The 8,865-nt window shown below is 41.6% G+C and overlaps 1 protein-coding gene across 1 annotated transcript in view; it reads left to right on the plus strand.

The window, feature by feature from the left end:
* Window positions 1–1,368: 1,368 nt before the first annotated feature.
* kif11 (kinesin family member 11) overlaps window positions 1,369–8,865 on the plus strand; it is a 376,164-nt gene continuing 368,667 nt past the window's right edge. Inside the window, exon 1 of the mRNA XM_077239262.1 lies at window positions 1,369–1,374. The gene's annotated coding sequence lies outside the window, so the exon portion shown is untranslated. The remainder of the gene's footprint in view (window positions 1,375–8,865) is intronic.

Below are 8,865 nucleotides of genomic sequence, written 5' to 3' on the forward strand. Positions count from 1 at the left end.
CGGCGACATGACGCTCCCAACACTGGCCCTTGGGACAGGAACCAAGGTTTCTGCCATATTTGTAGAGAACGAAGGCATCTGCGCGTTACTCTGATCATACGAAACGGATTCCCCTTGGGAGACAACCCCTTGGTTTTTAGCCACCACTGAAGGGGCCTCATATATAGAAGGCCCAAAGGTAAAATGTTGGATGCCGCTGCCATGAGGCCCAGCAATCTTTGAAATTGCTTCACAGTGATGGCCCGACCTAGCTTTACTCCTGAAACCATATTTAGGATGGACTGGACACGTGCGTGAGACATGTGTGCCCGCATCGTAATCGAATTCCATACCACACCCAGAAACGTTGTTTCCTGGGCTGGTTCCAACACGCTCTTTTTCGTGTTGAGTCTCAACCCCAAATTCTGAATGTGGCCAAGGACGACATCTCGATGCCGAACCGCCATTTCCCGAGACTGAGCCAATATAAACCAGTCGTCGATATAATTTAGTATACGAATGCCCTGGAGTCTGAGAGGAGCCAGAGCTGCATTCATACACTTCGTGAACGTGTGGGGAGAGAGTGCTAGGCCGAACGGAAGAACCCGATGTTGATATGCTTCGCCCCCGAAAGCAAACCTTAGGTACCTCCTGTGACATGGAAGGATGGAGACATGAAAATAGGCGTCTTTTAGGTCTATTGTGACAAACCAGTCCTCCGACCTGATTTGGTTCACAATGATGGGTATAGTTAGCATCTTGAACCTGAACCTCCTCAGAGACTGATTCAAGTACCTCAAGTCCAAAATCGGGCTGAGCCCGCCATCCTTCTTTGGAACTATAAAGTATCGTCTGTAAAACCCTTACTCTCTGTCTGGTAGGGGAACACATTCTATGGCCCCTTTGACCAGCAGAGCCTGTACTTCTTGTTCCATAGCCCAAGCCTGTTCTGGGACCACTGTAGTTGGTAACACCCCTGTAAACCTGGGAGGTTGGTGACCGAACTGCAGTCTGTACCCTTTTTCTATTATATTCAGGACCCATATAGAAATATTTGGAAGAAGGCGCCACCGCTCCACAAAATTTACTAAGGGAACCAGCCTCTCGAGGCTGGCCTCGGGTGTTTCTCGAGCACTGTTCTCGACCTTCTGAAGCAGCGAACTGGCAGGAAGCGGACGAGAATGATTTTTTGACCATAGGTGGTGCTCTTTTGCAAGCTTTTAGGGCGAGCGCCACGGTGTGCGTTCGCTGGAATTTGAGCTCTTTCCTGAAGCTCTCTTAGCCTGAATGACGGCCCTCAAGTCACCCTTCTGGCCAGCAGATTTAGAATGAGAGCGTTTCCTCTGTTGCCAAGCTCCCATAGGAGGGGCTCGAGAGGAAACGCTCTCCTTTTGCTCCAGGCGATGGGAGGAAATGGCTGACGGCTGAGACTGGCCACTTGGACCAGCCTTCCCAGATCTAGAACGGCGGGGGAGGTACTGCTGAAAAGCTGCCGACTGTTTTTTCGCCTCCTGAAACCTGTCGACAACAGTGGAAACTTCGTCGCCGAACAGGCCAGAAGGCGATATCGGAGCATCCAATAAAAAGGAACGATCCTTATCCTTCATGCCCGACAGATTTAACCACAAATGCCTCTCCGTGGCCACCAAAGCTGACATGGAGCGGCCAATGGCACGGGCCGTCTCCTTAGTGGCACGGAGAGACAAATCTGCAGCTCTTCTTAGCTCTGCAATATCAGCAGGTGTTGGTCCCTCCCCCTCATCTAAATCTTTGAGAATGTCGGCTTGGTACGCCTGCAAAATAGCCATCGAGAGCAGGGACGCACCAGCTCGACCAGCCGCCATATATGCCCTGCTCACCAATGCAGAGGTGTCCCTACATGGTTTGCTGGGCAGCGCCGGGGCTTTAAGCGAGGATGCCGCTTCGGGAGAAAAATAGCTCGCCAAGGCTTCCTCCACACGCGGCATCCTGCCATACACCGCCTCTCTCGCACCCACAACGTTAGAATAATCACAGGATGTGCTGTGTGAGATGCGAGATGAGTGGGGCTTTTCCCAGGATCTAACTATCTCTTTATGGAGATCTGGGAAAAAAGGCAAGCCCCGGCGCTGAGGTTGTAAACGGTGCTGCAGGAATCTCTCGTCTAATTTACTGTGACGAGATTCTTCTTGCTCATTTTGTGGCCAGCTTATGTTGAGTCTGGCCACAGCACGCGTTACAACCTCGACCAGTTCCTCATAAGCGGGAACATGAGCCGGCGAGTGTGACTCATGTTCCGCGCTCCCGATGCTGAGCACATCCACTTCCTCGGAAGCAGATAGCTCAAGCACCGGGCACTCGTCACGGGCAGAAGAAGCCCCAGCACGGCTTCTGCACCATGAACGAGCGTTATAGAATCCGCAGATGACGAACGAGAAAGTGCCTCAGCAGTCTCGTTCTTATCTGCTAGATCCTTCTGCGATCCCCACGATCTAAGCCTCCGCGCCGCCTCAACAGACGCGGGACCTGAACCGCAAAGATCGCGAGCCTGGCCATCTTGGGCAAAAATAGCCAAGCGCGAGCGCAGCACTCTTAATGGGAGTGCTTCACAGTGTTCACAGGGCTCACAAGCAGCTCCCTCGAGAGCTGCCTGTGCGTGCTGCACTCCCAAACAATTTACACATAACTGATCCGTGTCCCTGCCCGTAATAAATCTAGGACAGGGGTGCACACATCTAGTAAATCGTTCACTCGCCATATCAAGGACAGACAACAATAAATAGGACAGACAGTTTCAACATAGAGCGCTTGCTGAAGAGCGATAGCTGGTGTGTGTGTGTTTCAGCGTCACCTTTATACTTCCGGTTATGCCGTCAAATGTTACGTCAGGACGCAACACCAATCAGGATTGGAATAGTTTCATTCTTACTTCAGAGGCACACGCTAAGGGAGCGTCCCCAAAGTGTCGAGTTCTCGACGCAGTGTTGAGTTCCCTCGAAAGGGAACCCCATTTTGTCCAACCAGGCAGTAATTAAGAAGTTCCAAACAACTAAAGATGTTATGAATCTGCCAGGAAGAGGACGTGTGTCTATATCGTCCTAATGCACAGTGATGATGAAGGTTTGAGTGGCCGAAAACTCTGCAAGGACCACAGATGGAGAATTGCAGAGATTATTTGAGTATTGAGGGTCAGAAAGACTAAAAAAAAAATAATATCAAACAGCCCCTACATTACCACATGTTGTTTGGGAGGGTTTCAAGAAAAATTGCCCTCGCTCCTCCGAAAATAAACTACAGCATATTAATTTGTCAGACACGACTGGAACTTCAAATGGGACTGGATTCTATGGTCAGCTGAAACAAAAAAGGGCTTTTTGGCAGCAAATCCACCAAATGTGTTTGTGTGTGAACAGGGATTAAATGTGCCCCATGCCTATGGTTAAATATACTGCTATGTTGTGGGCCTATTTTTTTGCTGGAGGTCCTGGACATCTTGTTCAGATACAAGGTATTATGAATTCTAGCAAATACCAAAAGATAAAAAAATCAAAGTGTGTAATTTCCTCATCTTCAAATGGTACAAAAAAACAAACATCTTCAGCTTAACATCATAGCATTGGCTCAATCAATTGGAAACTTGTTTGAAAGTAATCATTATTTTTGCAGTTCTGTTTGGTCCCCCACTAGTGTCACATAAATTACCTACTGCACCAATTAAGTCATGGAATTGATTCAAGGGTTTTGACTGGTTTGTGTCATCCAGTTAGCCCCCCTTGATACTGTATATGCCAGAACTACATTTATGTGCAAAAAGCCTCCTTCTCTTTTGATGGCAATTTAAAAGTATCGGAGTGTTCTGACAAAATAAATATATTGTACACAAAATTAATATATTACAGTTTATAGTATTTGCTATATTAGTATAACATTATATTTGACCAGTGTCCAATTATCTGGAGGAACTGAGTGCTGATGAACAAAGATGGCATTCTTCTCGAGTCCTGTATGCTTCCGAGCAGCTGACATCGGGATGAATGTAAAAGCTGGCAGATGGATTTCTTCATATTTTACAGATATCCTTGGAAAGTAACTTTGTCTGGTTCAAATCCGCTGTCTCAATTCGAAGGCTGCGAACTCTTGAGGTCTCATTAGTCTGCACCATATATCATTTCAGGACAGAAACTATTATAAGATTTTTATTCCTCTTGAAGCAGAAATTATTGTAATTTCTTGTAATTATTGTAACTTTGGTTTCTTTTCTAAAATGAGGCAGACTCAGTGACGAGTGCAGCCGACATATTAAATATGTTAAAGTCAGCACGAAACGGAAGTTGCGATAGTCTTTTTTTCCCCTATTGTGACGTATATCCAAGTTAAACGCTTATTGAACAAGAACAAATTAATGGCGGGACTCGATTTAGTCCATCAGGAATTGATTGGATCATTGGATGACTGTGGTTTGCAATTGCTGTGATCTCATGTGAGTGACAGGCTATCCCGTTGCAAGAGGGAGAGGGAAGTCATTTTTTTAAAGATTATGAGGGCACATGAATAATAAAAAAAATAACTATGAATGCATGATATAAATACTGCAATATTCCATAAAAATAAGAATTTTCCATTTTGATGTCATGGTGACAAAGTGTCTAACAGTTTTTTTTAGTGTCTCACAGTTCTAGCGATTTTATATTGACTAAAAAAAATTGATATAATAGACACCTTGATACTCGATATGTATATGTAATCAAAGTAAAGCTTTTATCTTGCACAAGAGAATGTTGTTCATAAAATTCTAAGGTGAATTCTCAAAACATGAAAATGTACCAAGCATTCTCTTTAGTGTGAAAATGTAGTTCCTTGTACTTGAGTTCTCATAAATAGAGTGTCTGCCCTCCACGGAGTAACTGTAATAACATGGATAGGGGCCAGTGGACTGGGGAAGAGGTTTTGGGGTCATGTGTGCGTTGGTTTGTGGCAATTTGTTGGCTTGGAGCTTCTTAGCATCTTCAGCATTTTCTGATTTGATTTAAATTATTTTTTAAATGTTGCCTTGTGGGTTTCTCATTAACCATTAGCAGTGACAGAACTTGGTGTGGGTCGTCATTACAGATCAGTAGAGTCAGGAAGGCCAAGTAATAAAAAATTAATCAGCCATACAGTACTGGGCAAAAGTCTTAGGCACGTTAGTATTTTCACCAAAAACAAAAATGTTTTTAATGCAGTTATTTATATCTTTTGGTATAGTGTGTCAGTAGGAAATATCAGTTTACATTACCAAACATTCCTTTTGGCATTAATTGTAATAATCCAGTGAGATTTTTGAATGCACAATGAGTCTGACAACAGCCGGTATGATCTGATCTCGCCATCATCGACTCTGTTTGGGATTGTATGAAGAAACAAAAAAACTGCAACAGACTAAATCCAGAAGAACTGCGGGAACGTCTCCAAGACGCTTGAAGAAACCAACCTGCAAAGCTACAGTACTGTGAAAGGTTTTAGACACTTGTGTAAAAATTTTGTAAAGTGAGGATGCTTTCAAAAATAATTTCATAAATAGATTTTTATTTATCAATTAACTTCTATTAACTAAATTAAATAAATATTTGGTGTGACCACCCTTTGTGTTTAAAACAGCTTTTGTCCAGGTACACTTGCACATAGTTTTTCATGTAGCTTTGCCGGTCAGTTCCTTCAAGCTTGTCTTAGAGACGTTGCCCTAGTTCTTCTGGATTTAGTCTGTTGCAGTTTTTTTGTTTATTCATGTAATCACACACAGACTCAATGATGGTGAGATCAGATCATACCGGCTGTTATCAGACTCATTGTGCATACAAACATTACAATTAATGGCAAATGGAATGTTTGAATGTAAACTGATATTTCCTACCAACATACTACAACAAAAGATATGAATAACTGCCTTAAAACTATTAGTTTTTTGTGAAAATACTAATGCGCCTAAGACTTTTGCACAGCACTATATATATATATGTATATATATATATATGTATATATATATATGTATATATATATATATATATATATATATATATATATATATATATATATATATATATATATATATACACCAGATTGTATTTCTTAACTGTATCCTGAACTAAAACTAAAGGCAGAAGCTTATGCAATGATAATACACCATAGACACATTTTTCTACTATAGGGAACATAATCGAACGTCTTTCAATAGATTTCTTGCTACTGCCCTAGATAAGATGAATAAGATAATTATATGTGAGCTCTGGGCAAATGGATGAACACATCCTACTGCTGCTAGACTGCCTGCAGCTCCATTGTAGACACAATAAACTACGTCAGCTTCCATTGCTTGATTATTGTGTTCAGGCAAGAATTTGTAATATAAATTGTTGGAAAGATTTTTGTGTCTAATATTTGCCTCGCAAGGCGGTAAGAGGAAAATGTAATTATTGATAATTGCACAAGGACATAGTGTCTTTTTTTTTTCATTGCAGCCCATATAAAGTGAAATACGGGTGCACACGGGTTCAAACATGAGCCATAGTCATGCATGTTTGAGTTCTGGTCATACAGGCAAAAGAGAGCAAAATGTTAAGAGGCCATCATTAACATCCCCAGTAATAACATTGCAGATAAGTATCATAATAATTCAGAAATATGTAATTTTCTTGCAGATCTATCAAACAGGGCTGTCTAATGAAGAGAGCAAGTGCTTTGCGTGGCACATTAAGAGGAGATCAGTCCAGCTATTCATCCAGGTGATGCTCTGCCTGGAGGCAAGTACGCACCCCTTTTGAATAATTTAGTTGGCACACTTAGACATCATTATTTGTAACTCTCTGATGCTGAAAAATCAAGAGCGTGCAGCAAATTTTCCTTTGATTTGATCACAAGTCTCAAGTTTCATGCCATTTCGATAGCAAACTTAAACGTTGTAAAGCAGCAGTTGTTTTTCAGATTTTATGATGCATTGACATTGTAATTAGTTGCCACATTTCAAATGACACCATGAGTTTGACTTGATATTAGTTGGGATTACGCCGCAAATATCAGTTTATTCCATTTATATGGGCTCTTAAACAAAAGCTTAATCCTTTGAATAATTGGAAATGCAATTTTATAAAACCAAATTATGGTGCTCTTTAAACACCCACATTGCTAAACAATAAACATTTTATTTAGGCTCAAGAAGACTATTTAGACTGGCTCACTGTTACTATAATTTGTATTTTTGTTAGTGCTGAAAGCTCTAGAAGACTCTTAAAATTCCTGTGGGGTTTTGATGCCTTGATTTTTAAGTTTTCACTTTCCCCAATATTTACCAAATGCATCATAATCGGCTCCTGTTCAGGACAACCATCTGGAAAAATCTCCCCTCAGTTTTGTTTTTCAGCCTTGTGTTTTTGGGAATATTTTACAATAAGGTTCAATCCTTTTATCCAAAGCAATTTCACTTATTCACATTCACTCGTAATACATTAATGTTATACAACTTGAAGTGTTACAAATTTGTAGCCTATATCTTAGTATTTGTGGAAATGAACATTATTCTAATACATATAATAATCATGCTTAATTTAAGAAGTTTAACAAATACTTATAAATGCTTATTCATCATTATTATTTAATAAATTCTTGCTCATGATACCTAATGCAGCAATTGACGGTAACTATTTGAACCAACTTTTTACTTTATTTATTTATTTGGAGAATCCACTTCCTATTTTAGTGATTTGAGGGACTGTTCTGTGTGGAGTTTATGCTTGAATATGGAATCCTCCATTATTAGAGGCAACCATGGATCTTGACCCCCTGTGAAACAGAGGTAATGATCTGAGGTCTAACTCAGGAATCTAGCAATCATGACAATAAGCATGAAGCCTATCGATATTAACACATCCTGCTGTTGTAGACTGGCCCGTGTTATCATTTATTTCCAGCTTTTTATTTGGAGTCTGTATACTGCAAACACAATCCCTTACTGCAAAAGTATGACTCCGGTTAAATTCCTGACTTGTGAAGCGGAATCATTTATGGACTTCATTTTTTTCCTCAAGCACTTTTGATGCGGCAGAGCTTTGCACAATAGGGTAGGTGGGTAATTTGTTCAGCTGACTTGGTTTCCACTATCGGCTAGCGTTACGCTGTGTTTATTCAATTCATTCCTACACATCCAACTGTTTTTTTTTCACCTTAGGGTGTAGCTTAGGCCCATTGTGACAGATCAGGTCTGCTAGAACCTTCCGGCATGCTGAAATGAATATCCCAGCCAGCCACACACGTCCCTCTGCCATCACAGCGTCTCTCAAAGCATTTCCATGCCCATTTTACATTGGTAAATTACCTCTGATTACAACAGACTTCATGACAAACTTTGAAAGGAATATAACGAGTTCAATGCAAGTTAAGCTTAAAGAGGTCATTGGATGCCCATTTTCCACAAGTTGGTATGATTCTTTAGGGTCTTCATGTAAAGTTTGTAACATACTTTGGTTAAAATTCCTCAATGGTTGTGTAAAACAACACCCTTTTTACCTCAAAAACAGCTCTGTTTACAGCGACCTGTTTCGGTGCATGTCTCTTTAAATGATAATGAGCAACCGCTCACCCCATCCCTCTCTTCCATGGGGGGTGTCGACACAAGTCACATAAAGTGCTGCATTAGGCTTGTTCGACTTGAACCGGCGCTGCACAGACCGATCGGTTGATGACATCAAAGTACCGCGAGAGCTATTAGAGAGCAGACGGCTCCTTATGCTTTTGAATCGCTCTCGCGGTACTTTGATGTCATCAACCGATCGGTCTGCGCAGCGCCGGTTCAAGTCGAACAAGCCTATTTGCAACCTGCCTTGGTGGACACTATACAAATGGCTGAGGGCGGAAATATGCTAATACGGGACAGTCCGT

Source organism: Siphateles boraxobius, unplaced genomic scaffold (genome assembly GCF_051911475.1).
Source record: "Siphateles boraxobius isolate OS27281-9 unplaced genomic scaffold, OSU_SipBor_1 22, whole genome shotgun sequence".
NCBI lineage: Eukaryota > Metazoa > Chordata > Actinopteri > Cypriniformes > Leuciscidae > Siphateles > Siphateles boraxobius.